At 60.9% G+C, this 12,669-nt stretch overlaps 1 protein-coding gene across 7 annotated transcripts in view; it reads right to left on the bottom strand.

Annotated features, from left to right (window-relative positions):
• Positions 1–11,585, bottom strand: part of HDAC4 (histone deacetylase 4) — a 173,485-nt gene extending 161,900 nt beyond the window's left edge. For 3 of the 7 annotated variants that reach the window (XM_036236450.1, XM_036236447.1, XM_036236451.1), the window contains exon 1: positions 11,309–11,584. The gene's annotated coding sequence lies outside the window, so the exon portion shown is untranslated. Of the gene's footprint in view, positions 1–11,308 lie in introns of all 7 variants that reach the window. The other 4 variants (XM_036236445.1, XM_036236449.1, XM_036236448.1 and 1 more) reach the window with 3 other exon arrangements.
• Between the last annotated feature and the right edge of the window lie 1,084 nt (positions 11,586–12,669).

Here is a 12,669-nt window from a genome sequence, read left to right as displayed (position 1 = left end):
ACCACCAACGCCAACACGGTGCCGGGGGAGCCTCCCCTCCACCTGGCTGAAAGGCCCCTACGCCTCCTGGAGGAGTAAATCCTCGAGGGTCTGAGGTTCTCTGCCTGTCCCTCTGCCTGGGACACCCTCCACAGCCGGGCATGTGATGGGGCCTGGCGCCGTCAGAGGAATGGCCGCCGCCCCTCTTCCTGCACGCGCCTGGGCCCCCGGCAGTCGGGGACGTCGCCCTGAATCCTCACCACAGCGCGGCCAGGTCAGCGGCACGCGGCTCTGACGGTGCGGAGGAGGAAACGGCGGCCTGGCGAGGTGTGGTGCACGCCGCACCGCAGCCGGTACGCGGCTGCGCCCCCCGGAAGCGCGGCCCAGAAGGAGCCCCGCGCGTCCCGCTGGGGGCGGACGGCTGCAGCGCACACTCCCGCCGGTGCGGGAGAGAGAAAGGCAGCGGCTCGGAGCCCAGTCCCCACCTCGAAGCCACCCGCTCCGGCTCCGGGCGTCAGCACCCACGGTCAGCTGGGAGTGAGGAAGGGTGCCCAGCCCCAGGGGAGCACGGGCACCAGCGCCTCCCATGTGATGATGGTGCAGCGCCGGGCACTAGGTGAACGCCGCAGGGCAGGGCGCCCCCGGGCCGCGCCCCTCACCCGCAGGCGCAGGGGCCGAAGCCAGGGCGACAGCGCGTCTCCACCGCACGCCCCGGGGCAGGCCGAGGAGCGGGGCCGCCAGCCCCCTCACCTCATCTCGGCCCCCTCGATCCTGCACGAGCCTCCCCAGCACAAGCTGCGCACGAGCGGACACTGCAGATGAGCAGCCGGGAGCCGCGAGGCTGACCGCTGACGTGCGAGGCCTGCGAGGCCTGCGAGGCCCGGCCGCCCGGTCCCAAAGCGCGGCCCTTCCAACGCGCCCCACCTGCAGGGACGGCCGTGACCACTAGGGTGTCCGGGGAGGCCCGGGCTTGCACTCTGCCTCTCAAGAGGCCCTCCGCGTCTGCTGCCTCCCAAGGGGCAGGGCGGGAGCCAACGGGGTTCAGCTGCCAGAGCACCCTCGGACACCTGCCTGGTCCTCTTTGGGGGCCTGGGGCACAGCCCTGGGGGCCATGGGAATGGTCCCTGGCGAGGCCCACAGGTGTCTGGAGGCCCAGCCCCCGCCACCGCATGGCTCCACCATCCCCACTCCAAGGGCCCAGGCGCCAGCCGGACAGCCGCAGAGGGAGAGGAGGAGTCTCCCTGACCTCTGCGCACCGTGCCAACTGGCCAGTCCTAGCAGGATGCCCCTGACCTGAAGGGCCCAAGTATGCCCAGGAAGGACACCAAGGGAGGCCAGCATGCCCAGCATTCACTGCCACAGAGGTCCCGGTCAAGGCCTGACTCCCAGCCCTTGCTGGGACCCTGTCCGCCTCCGTGGATGAGACCGCCCTCCACCCACCTCCACCCCAGGCTGCTACGGGGGTCCGGCGACGAAGCTGGATACGGTGGGCCTCGTGCACTGGACACAGTGGGCCCGGCCTCGTGCACAGCAGGCCCCAGGAAAGGCGCCTGGAGCTGCCGCCGGGCTGCTGAGAGCGAGGAGCTTTGAAGGGCGCTGTCCGCAGGCCCCCTCCTGGGCCTCCGCCCTCTCCCCGCTCCCACCGCAGGGGTTCCCACACACGGAAGCCAACTCCCCAACCAGCTTCAGGAAGAGGCCCGGCCACTCCATGCATCCATACTGTACCCCTGAACAGTGACAGTTCAGAGGTGGACAAGTACCTGAGTCAAACGAAGCAGAGTGAACCCAAGGCACCTGTTGGAACAAAGATGCCCTTTCCTGGCGGCATGAACCAGCGGGTGTGCAGGCCTCAGGGCAGCTGGCAGGACCCCCGTGGGACTGGGAAGCTGGCTCTCCAGAGACGAGAAGGGAACACACCTGTGTGACGACGTCGCGGAGGAGCTGGATCAAGCCCTTTCTGAACTCCGCCCCGCCGGGGAGCGAGTGGACCAGCCCTGCCGCGCAGTGCTGGGCCTGCCTACCGAGACCCCCGCCAACGGGGAGCCCCCAGAGAAGCCATGCTGCTCAGTACTGAGAGCCACTCACACAGGCTCCCTTCAAGGGTCTTTCCCGTGATCTCAGGGGCGCATACTGTGGTCCCTGCCTACACACTCCTGCACTCACCAGAAGCCACCTGGTCCCACCGCATGGTCATACCTGCCCCTGTACACACGCCTCCGGGGCCACCTGTGGAGCGCCGTGCCCACAGGGCACCAGAAACACACACCCTCTCCCATCTCCAGGTCCCTCGCCACCCTCCCCAGGGAGCGCTGCCCCTCCCCACCAGGAGCAAGCCCCGTGCCTGCGGCCCCCCCGGCAGAACCCGGGCACCCGGCCATGCCACGTTCCTCAAGCCACTGCTGCCACGGAGGCAGCCTCCTCAAGGTGGCAGTGGGGGTGAACGCGAGGGCCTCAAGGCTCCCTGCTGGCGCGTGGTAAAGGACAGTGACGAGAAGGGAAAAGGGCAGGGAAACCTGCAGGCAGCTTTGCGAGACGTGGCCAGCGTCCGGGGACAGCTCCCTCCTCCAGAACGCCAGGAGGTGCCAGCGAAGACCCGACATGAACTGGCCCTCCCTCCAGTGATGCAGCACCCTGGGGGCCGAGGAGCTCAGCCGAAGCCAGGCGAGGGGTCAACACGACATGGCCAGCCTGGCCGGACGCCGCTGCGCTTCCAAGACATACCTCCATAAACAGTGCCTGCGCGGGCGGGGACAGGCAACTCGCCCAAGATGCAGCTGTGGTCCTCAGGAGGAGCCGCCCGGCCGGGACCTCGGCAGGGAGCCACAGGCAGAGATGCCCTGAGCCCGCACAGGTGCCTCAGGGAATCAGCGCCCCAGCAACCCAGTACTGCACCCCCCCCACCCCCGCATACGACACCCCACGGAGGGAGATCTGCCCACGGAGAGTGGGGAAGGGCCGAGTGGTGGGGAGAGGCTCGCTTGCCCAGCACCCCCTGGAGTCCCGGGGATGAGAAGCCCACCTCCCACCCTAGACAGGATATTCGGCTCGCAATAAACAAGGTGACACCAGCCAGGCAACAAGGTCATACGGTGAAACTGGGATCTCACCCTGGGTTTGACTCAATGCCCACATCCTGTCCAGGGCACCCAGAGCCAGGCTGCGAGCAAGCAGTGCGCGCTACGGGGCCCTGCGGGCAAACCCGCACCGCGAGAAAGAGACCTGGCACGCGCGCAAGCCGCGCCCTGCGCCCTGCGCCTTGCGAAGCCGCCCAGGAGCCAGGAGCAGAGGCCAGAGTCCCAAGCGACAGCACGGCCCCGCTGCGGGCGCCCCTGGCCTTTCGGCTCCGCGGCTTAATTAGAAGAATTCTGAAAATAATAGCTTCCCCGAAACGTAGCCCACACTTGGAGGAATGCTACCCCTTCTGACGTAGAAAGACATTCTTCTTCGGGAGACGAGCTGGGATGCACGTCACAGTTTGTTAACTCCATGTCCCATCAGCCCCAGGAGGCGACCCGGATGCTCCGCCACTGGAGGCAGAGGCCACTCCAGCCGCCCAGAGGTGGGCCACCCGGCCCGCGCTCCCTCAGGGGCTTTAAGCAGGAACGCAGGGGTGGCAGGTGGACTGCTGCCCACGCTGCCCACGCTGCCCACGCGGGCGGGCAGCAGGGAAAGGCAAAGGAAAACCACCCGCTCGGGAGAAGCGCGCGCGGGCGCCTCGGTGCCCAGTGCGCATGTGCACAGCGGGCGGCGCTGCGACCCAGCCCTTCCGCCAGCCCAGGGTCCCACGGGTCGGGGCCGGAGGTCCCAAGAGGCCTGTCACGTGCAGACCCCTACAAATGTTCCAGCAGAGCAGGTTCAGGCTCCTGCGGTGCCTCCGCCCGGGTCTGTATGACTCTCTAGCCCGCAAGGCCAGGGCCCCGGGGCGGTTCTGTTCCGAACACCCGCCAGTCACCCGCGTGCCCTGGCTGGTGTCCACAGTCCCGAAGCGGGGTGGGGACTGAGCTCCTCACAGTGCTCTCACCCTTCACCCCGGCGGCACCCCAATGCCACTTCTGAGGGGAGAGCTTCGGGCACCCACCTGGAGGAGCCCGCGCCCTCTGCTGACCTGCCGGCGCCCATAGTCTGAGCTGCTGGCCCGCGGGGTGCTGCTCTCTGCGTGACACGAAGACACAGCACCTGCCGGCAGGGAAAGCCCTGCAGGGCTTGGAGTTAGTGTCTGACCCCAGTGTATAAAAACCACCGCTGATGAGAGGCTGGCTCAGGTCCCTCCCACGATGCTCTCTGCACTGGCTCTCACGGAGCTCGGGGCCTGACGGCTCCTCTGGGGGCCCCGGGACCTCGAACGGGGCTCTCGGCAACAGTCTCAGGGACCAGTCTCAGGGCCAGGCAGCCACCCTAGAACCCTCGGTGACAGTGCCACAGCCCAAACACGGGCTCTACAGAGGGCTAGGGGCCTCCTGGGAGTGGCTGTGCAAACCCATGTCACTAAATGTATTGCCTCGGGAAGGTCAGACAGACAGGCCAGGTCCACGGCACCATGCAGGAAACAGAGGAACAGAAGCTCAGAAACCTCAGTGAAATGCCAGGAGCCTGGGCGCAGGAAGACGCCGCGCTGCATGGAGACAGCCCCCACCGGCCAGCGCCGTGTCCACGCATCCAGCTCGCTCTGCCCCAGCACTCCAGGCCGGAGTCCTCTGGGCTGGGCCGCCATCTGGCCACAACGCCTGTCCACCCTACTGTGACCCCACCTCTAGCTCTAGCTGAAAAGGACCACACCCTGTTCCCAGCCCTGCTTCTCCCTCCCCTCGTCTGGGCCTCCCCACCACCGCTGTCCCGTGGCCCCCAGCCCCCAGCCTGATGCACCTGTGTTTCCTCTCTTCCTCCACATCCCACGACATCTAAGCTCACCGCGGGCAGAGGCTGGGTCTTCCCGATGGAGACTGGGATCTCCGGGCCTGCCTCTGCACCGAGTCCCCCAGGGCGAGGGCACCTGGTCAGCTCCGTCCCCTCACGTGCTTGGGCTGTGTGCAGGCTTAAGATTTGCAAAGTAAAACTGCCCAATCAGAAACTGTAGGACCCACACTCCCAAACACCACCGACACGCACTCCCCCACCAAGGCGGCGGGGGGAGGGGGGGGCGAGGGGGGAGGCGGGGGGGGGGGGCGCAAAACTTCTCTTCTGAAGTCTGAAAAGGCCCGATCCAGCAAACGGCACCACGGGAACCAGACGCCGCCTCCCAAGGGTGCGCAAGGCGCGACTCCATCGCCATCTGAACAGCACCCCACTTGGAAGGCGGCTCAGGCTTTCAGGCCATGAGAACTGATTTATTGTTTCAAGCGCAAACATCAATCCACCAAAAGCACTTGACTCACACAGACGGAACACTTCATAAACAACAGCAAACTCACACAGCCTGACAGACGCTCTCAAACAGAGCGGACTGCAAAACGCTTACACGCAACCATGTTAAGGTATCATATTAAAATTATGAGGTTAATAAGAAATGATTAAACAATGTCATTAACTCCAATAAGAAACAAACGGGAAATGTCATTAAGAACAGCAGTGGCTGGCCACCTGGAACACCGGCGCTCTGGCCGATCTGGCCAATCTGGCCGCAGACAAGCCAGACGCACTCACTGGGGCCACGCACAATGGCCCCACTTGCCGCTTGACAGCTGTGAGGTTGAGGCCCATCTTCCTCTCATTCCTCGCTGATCACAGAATCCACTTCACTTGAATTTATGACATCTACTTAAAAGCCTGTAATCTCTGAATTCAGGACCAAGAAGCTCCCAGATTGAGGCAGGAGGAAGCAGGCAATTCCAGGGTGCAGGCAGAACCGTGGGAGTGTGGGGGACCCAAGGGCTGGTCCCCATCTGCGGGGCGCCCCACCCAGGGCCTGAACCGTGCCCTTTCCATCAGGGCCCACTCATTCATTCATTCACTCACTCGGGGAGTGCTGCCCAGCCAGCCACTGGGCACAGAGGTGGCACAAGGCCCTCAGGATCCTCAATGTTATGAACCCCAGCTAGTAACAGAGGCCACCCTGGGGCACGATGTCACAAAGAGCTATCGAAATTACACAGCTGTATCCTGTCAGGATTAAACAGAAAGGAGGGTAGGCTTGTGTTTTGCAGGGGACGGAAGGATGGAAGGGTGAGCATAGAGGGCTCAAGGAAGACGAGATGCAGAGAGAGCTTTCCAAGAAACAGGAGGGGCGTGTGCAAAGGCCCTGGGGCTCACTGGGAGCAGGGAAGCAGAGGGACTAACACTCAGCAAACAGGACAAGTGCCATCAGATGAGGCGGGTCAATAAATACAGGCCAGCACCAGGCAGGCCTTCCAGGGTCCTGAGAACAACAGGAAGTAGAGGGTACAGACCTGCTTCGGGAGAGACCACTTAGGATATCATTTACAAAACAGACTGTACCAGACACACCCGGACCCAGGAGGCCAGCTCTCTGCTCAGAGCCCACAAGCAAGTCAGAGAAACAAATCCCCTAAATTCTTCCAATGCTAAGCATATTTATCAACTTTCCAAGGACTTGGTTTTTCTCTTTTATAAATAATGGGGTTGAAGAGTATTTTTTTCCCCAATGGAAATATCAGTGTCCTTTTTAAAAGTATTACATGCTTAAAGGAAAACTGTATACAGTACCATTTTATACAAAAAGACAAAGTACTTCACAGCCCATTTCCCTGATACCCCAGAGGGCCTCCATTATCACTTTAGAAGACCCAAGTACTTAAAAGCAAAAGGGACCCCCTGGATATTGTTGGGGACCTGCTTCCCTAACCCAGCGCACTCTGCAGATTGTCAGCCTTGCAGATTCTGCGGGACGGACATACCAAAATGTGTTTTCGTAAGTATCGCCATAGTGCACAGAATAGCGAAACATCATCATGCTCTTTCCTAAAAATAAACATTCCGGTAAGGAGAATCGCTGGGGCATGGGACGGGACCACTTAAAATTTTGACACAGAAAACTTTTCTGGAGAGTGATTAAGTAATTATGATTATTTGCTCTCCAGAGAATTAATAATAGCCAACCCTTTTACTGTGCTTACCATGCGCCAGGCCCTATTCTAAGCACTTTCCATATAGTAACTTACTTCAATTTCACAAAAACCATAGACGATAAAATCATCATCACCTCAATGGGCGTCATCGAACTGAACCTCTCCTAATACAATGGGCATAAACAGGATCTCCTTTCAGCCGCATGTTTCGGTAAAGTGTTTTACAGTTAGCCACTGATTTGCATATGTATATGCTTTGCTCATCTTGCACGTCCTTTTCTCATTTGTTTTTGAAAGCTCTTTACATATTGACTATTAAGCTCATAAGGCACATGGTGTATTTTTTGTCTCGCTGTCTCTTAACCTTGCTTATGGAGTCTTTTGCTAAAGAGAATTTAATTCCTACACTGCTAAATCTGTTAACATTCTCTCTTTAAGGTTTCTGGCTTGGTGTTGTAATAATAGATTAAATCAGTGGTTTTTTCGAAGTTTTGGTTCTTAGTGAGCTTCCTTCCAATAAAATCTTTTAAGGTAATGCCACAGACACATAGGAAGGCCCGCCCACTCCAGCGAGGGGTGTGGAGCACCAGGGGCTCTCCACCCCCACCTGCCCTGAGGCAGCCGCCAGAGAAGACCCGGGCCCAGATGCGACTACCACTGCCCGTGACATGACCCCTTCCGGTCCTGGAAGGCCACACCGGGGCAGAAGACAGCCTGAGGAAGTTCTGAAACTCGGTGTCAGCTAGGACAGCTCCGAGGTGTCAGCTAGGACAGCTCCGAGGACACTGAGCGCAACACTGAGCCCGTAAAGGTATTCCAAACTGTCATGTTCTCAAAAAGGCCATGCGCTCCCATGACTCGACAACACTGAACTTCAAGACCAGCACTGGCCTGGGAGCAGAGGCCGGGAAGAGAGGGAATCGGCACCGGGACCTGAGGTCCATTGTCACCTCTGCCTAGGCCCTCCTCTGCGAACTGGTGCAGGAGGAGCCATCGGGCGGAAAGGGGAGAGACAGGGTGCACGCGACCTGTGGCCCCGAGGGCTCATTCACCGCTTGCTGCTGCTCCGAGAGCGAGCAGTGTGCGGGCCCCTCACCAGGAAAGGTGGTCTGGTTTCTGCACCGGCTGATGCGGATGCCAGCCCGGCCCCCTGCAGTTCTGCGAAGGGTCACAATGGAGGCGACCTGTGAAGGGTCCTGGACCTTCGCCCCAGAAAGTGACGAGGCGTGTCAGGAAAGCAGGCAGCAGAGAGGCCGCGAGTGACTGCGGATGCCACAGGCCACCTTGCAGCCCTAACGGGCCCCAGCCACTCCTGCTCCTCACTCACAGAAGCCCGAGAGGAGAAGACTTGACCTTAAGAAAAGAACTGACAGATCCTACCTCGGTGGCATTTGTTCCCATAAGACTCGCTGTATAAACACATGTCGCTAAGCTTTGCTAAAACGCAGCACCACCGTTGACACCAGGCCCCCGTCTGGCTTGAGCCAGAAGACGCTGTACCTTCCTCTAAGGTCAAGGCTAACAGCGCCAAGCCCACTGCGCCCACGGCATATGCTGCCCATCTGACATTGAAACAAAACCCCTCCGAGCCCCACCCCACCCCCACCCAAGACCGAGGTGGGGGCTGCAGCCCATGGGCAGGGGCTCACCCCGCGGCCAGAATACCAGGGACTTGGGCCCAGATCCACTCGGGCTGCAGAGCCAGGCTCAAAATCCAAAGCTTCCACAGAGGCTGGGCCGGCCCGTATCCCCAGCTGCAACCATGGATTCTGGGCCAGGGACCGAAACCCGGCCGGCCCCGCGGCCCCCAGGCAGCAGCAGCTGGCCCCCTTTCCCGCGTGTCGCACCCCCCACGCCAGGCATTCATCTACCGCTCGGGGCGGCTTCCGGGTGATGACAGCCCAGCCGTTTGCAATAGGGAACGATATAGACGAATCCTACAGGAGTGATGAAATGCTTCTTCTGCTCTGGCAATTAAGACGGCCCAAAGTCCCCTCTCCTCTGGTGCCACCCCAACATCAAAGGAGGAGAATTCAAAGCCATTCATGCTGCACTGAAACCTCACAATGAAGCTGGAAAATGGAAGTCGATTACTGGGCATAAATATGCAGTAGTTAAAAGGAAAGAGTTATAACAAAATTAAACTGCAACCCCACAATGTGTGGAAACTTCCAGAACTAGAGTCCTCCTGGTAAACATCGAGAGGGCCGTCCTTACAGAGCAGGTTCTGAGCACCGAAAGTCAAAACCTGCCGCTCCAGCTGCACATGGCCACGGTGCCATGTTTTGTCGACCTTGCTACAGTAACGGCCCCCAAGGCCTGCGAGAACATTTGGAGATTTTTATTTTGCACGGCTGTGAAGCTGCTGACCACATAACATTCTCTCTGGCTCAGGGTTGCTTAGGCCACATCTGTCCTTGGTCCCTAGGCCTTCTAAAGCCACAAGGAGTCCACAGTCATCCACCCCCTCACACCCCCAGCCCCAGAGAGCCCCTGGGGCACTTATGCTGCTGGCCACCCTTGCAGGGGAAAGAACTAGCCTTAAAGAGGCCGTGTTACATCTGTCTGCCGCATACACCCCGCTGCTTTTCCGGCAGATTACTGCTCTCTTTAGGATGGTATTTGATCTTTTAAATAAAAGCCCAGAACACAGAACGCTGTAGAAGTCTTACAATGTGTCAGGGTGTGTGTTTTTAAGGCAGGAAAATGCTTCCCTCCCACACGAATGTGAGTTCTGGGGAAAGACGCCACGGATCCAAGTGAGTAGAGTATCTGGGAGAGCTTGATCAGTTTTAAAAATAGATAATTGAACACAGATTTAAAGTTCTCAAGAGCTACCTGGAAAAAAAAATTAAATCTCACATATTTTCAATATCCAAAACTCCATTCTGATGAAACTTCTAACAGGGTGGCATTTTGCATTTCCAATTATAATAGAGTAATTGTGTTGCCATAGTTACTGCAAAATTCTGCTATAACTTTTGTTGCTTTGTAATTGTTGTGTATGTTTGTGTACAGCAGCCGAGCTTTCTTAATTCGATGTCTCTCCCTTCCCAGTCCCCACCACCTTTCCTGGCTGGATTGTGAAACCACATCGGCCTTCACAGCACAGTCCCTAACATAATGCACAGAATTATCAGAAGCAATTAAAACTCCAGGCAACCACGATCATATTACAAAAGAAAAAGTGAAACTAGGCCAAGGTGCAAACCCGCCAGTATTCCCGCACGCCGGCTGGGCTGGCGCGGGGCGAGGGCTGTTTACATGTTTACTCCCAGGCCTTCCATGCTTAGGTGGTTTGTGGGAATAAACAGAAAAGCCTGACCAGAGAAAGGAGAAGCAAAGTAGCTACCCAGGCCCTTTCCTGCCTCGCAGAGGGCCGGCAGAGCTGCGCTCAGCAAGCAATTAGGTAGGTCTCTACAGTAATGCAATTAGGATTTAGTTAAGAAAGTCATTAGTTTTAAAATAACTTAAGTTTAATTTCTGCAACGCTTTATTTGAAAATTGTGTCACAGCAGGTCAATTTACAGCATGCAATAAAGAAAACACTCATATCAGCTGCTGCAAGTTATTACAAATTTTTGATGTGCAGTAAATGAGTACACTGGGTTCCACCCCCGGCCTTTCCAACTGATACGCACGGTCTCCTGCTATAACAGTGTCAAATAATTCAGTGTTAAATGTAAATACGAGATAATTTGCTTGTAATTCCATGGTGTCTTTGCAATGCCGGGAAAGGCGGCTCACATCATCCGGGCAGCACCGCGCCACATCCCAGCCTGCGGAAATCCTGCGGGAGACCCACTCGGGGTCGTGGGCAGCACCCCCACCCCCGATACGGGCCGGGGCACACAACCCGGGCGACGGCGCACCCCACTCCGCGAGCCCCGGGAGAGACGTTTTTCTGCAAACTCACAGCCCTGACAAAGTTACATAAACGGCGCCCGCCGGGCTCGGGGAGCCCCCGGCCCACCTGCCGAGGCTCGGCCTGCACGGGCGGCCGGAGGCGCCGAGCACCCCCCGGAGGCGGGCCGGCCGCCCTGGGCCCCCACTGGCCTCGGCGGCGGGCCGTTGTTCCGTGGCGGCTGCGGGGGAAGGTCCAGGACGGGCTCCGGCTCCCGCTCCGGAACCCACGGGCTGGGCGCCCCGCGCGGCCTGGGCGCACGGGCCGGGACCGGGCTGGGCCGGGGGCGCGGACCCGCGTCCACCTGCCAGGCGGGCGGCGGGCCGGGGGCGTGGAGGCCGTCGGCCTGCGGGCGGGAGGCGGACAATGGCCCGCGGGCCGGGCCGGGCCGGGCAGCGCTTACCGCGGCGGCTGGCGGGGAGGCGGCGGCGGGCGCTCCGAGCCGCATCTCCTCAGCCTGCGCCGCCACCACCGCCGGCGGCGGGCGGGCGGGCGGGCGCTCGGGCAGCGGCGACAGCAGGGACGCGGCCGCGGCGCGCCGGGCCCAGGCGGCTGAGGCGGAGGCGCGGGCGGGCGGGCGCGCGGGCTCGGGCGCGGGCGGCGGCGGGGACGGTGCTCAGCGACGGCGGCCCCACAACCTCCCCTCCTCATTCACAAAAAATTGACCCACGTTGAACCATGATGCTGCTCCCCCCTCCAGAACCGAGCCAGCCGCTGATAGGCCAGCCTTGACGCCCGTCAGCCGTCCCGGCCCCGCCCCCCCGCCGGCGGCTCTGCAGCCATTGGCTGAAGTGGCCTTGCATCCCCTCCCCCCGCGGGCCCCTCCCGCCTGCCCGGTTTCTAATGAAGAGCTCGTCAATTACGGCTCGGCCCCGCCCTTCGCCCGCCCTCCCCGGGCGCCCGGCCGTTTTTCCATTGGTCCGCTGGGACAGCCCCGTCTGCCCCCGCCCCTCATCCCGCGGCGGCCAACCGCCAGGCCAGACGCTCGACAAACGGCAGGGATGCCCCACCCCTGCCCATCTTGCCGCGCCCCATTGGCTTCCGAAGCTGCCAATCTCGGGGGCGGAGCGACTAAAGGACGCTCCAGGCGCCAGCCGCTAGGCGCTTCGCGGTTGAGAAAGCGCAGGGAAGTGGGGCGGGTAGTGACTGTAAACACGGGCGTTGGTCCTGGTCAGCCCCACTCGGCAGTCCCAGAGAGCTGCCCCGCGCCCGCTCAGCGGCCCAGACCCTGTGCCTGTACGCCTAGCGGACGCACGCCGGGGCTGGGGCTGAGGCGGGGAGCCTGCCGGGCCTGGCCGCGGCCTCCATCTTGGATACTGGCAATTGTCACGTGTTGCTGAGTGCGCCCAGATTTGCAGGGGCGGCGCGAAGGGGTAGAGCGCAGGCGCGGCGGGCCCCGCCCTGCCCCGCGGCGGGAACGCGGCCTGCGGGGCGCGGGCCGGTGGGCCTTCCCGGTGGCTTCGGAGGGGGCCGACCGCGCCTGCGCCGGCAGTAGGGGGCCGGGCCGCGCGAGGTGCCAGTGGTGTGGGCGCTGCAGTCGCGAGGGCAGAGTCGGGGTGGCTGTGACCACGGGCTCTCCAGGTTGTCGCAACCGCTTCCGTGCTACTCCGGGGTCATGAGGAGCCCGTTTGCCCCAGTGCCCAGCATCTTAAGGCTGCTGGGTGGCACCTTGGGCTCAGTGAGGTACCTTGGTCCGTCCACCCAGGGGCGTGGGCAGAGTCTCCTACGTCCACCCCTGGCTATTGCATTTTCACAGAGGTGTGA

Source organism: Rousettus aegyptiacus, unplaced genomic scaffold (assembly GCF_014176215.1).
Source record: "Rousettus aegyptiacus isolate mRouAeg1 unplaced genomic scaffold, mRouAeg1.p scaffold_m13_p_2, whole genome shotgun sequence".
NCBI lineage: Eukaryota > Metazoa > Chordata > Mammalia > Chiroptera > Pteropodidae > Rousettus > Rousettus aegyptiacus.
This window is presented reverse-complemented; position numbering and strand designations above follow the sequence as displayed.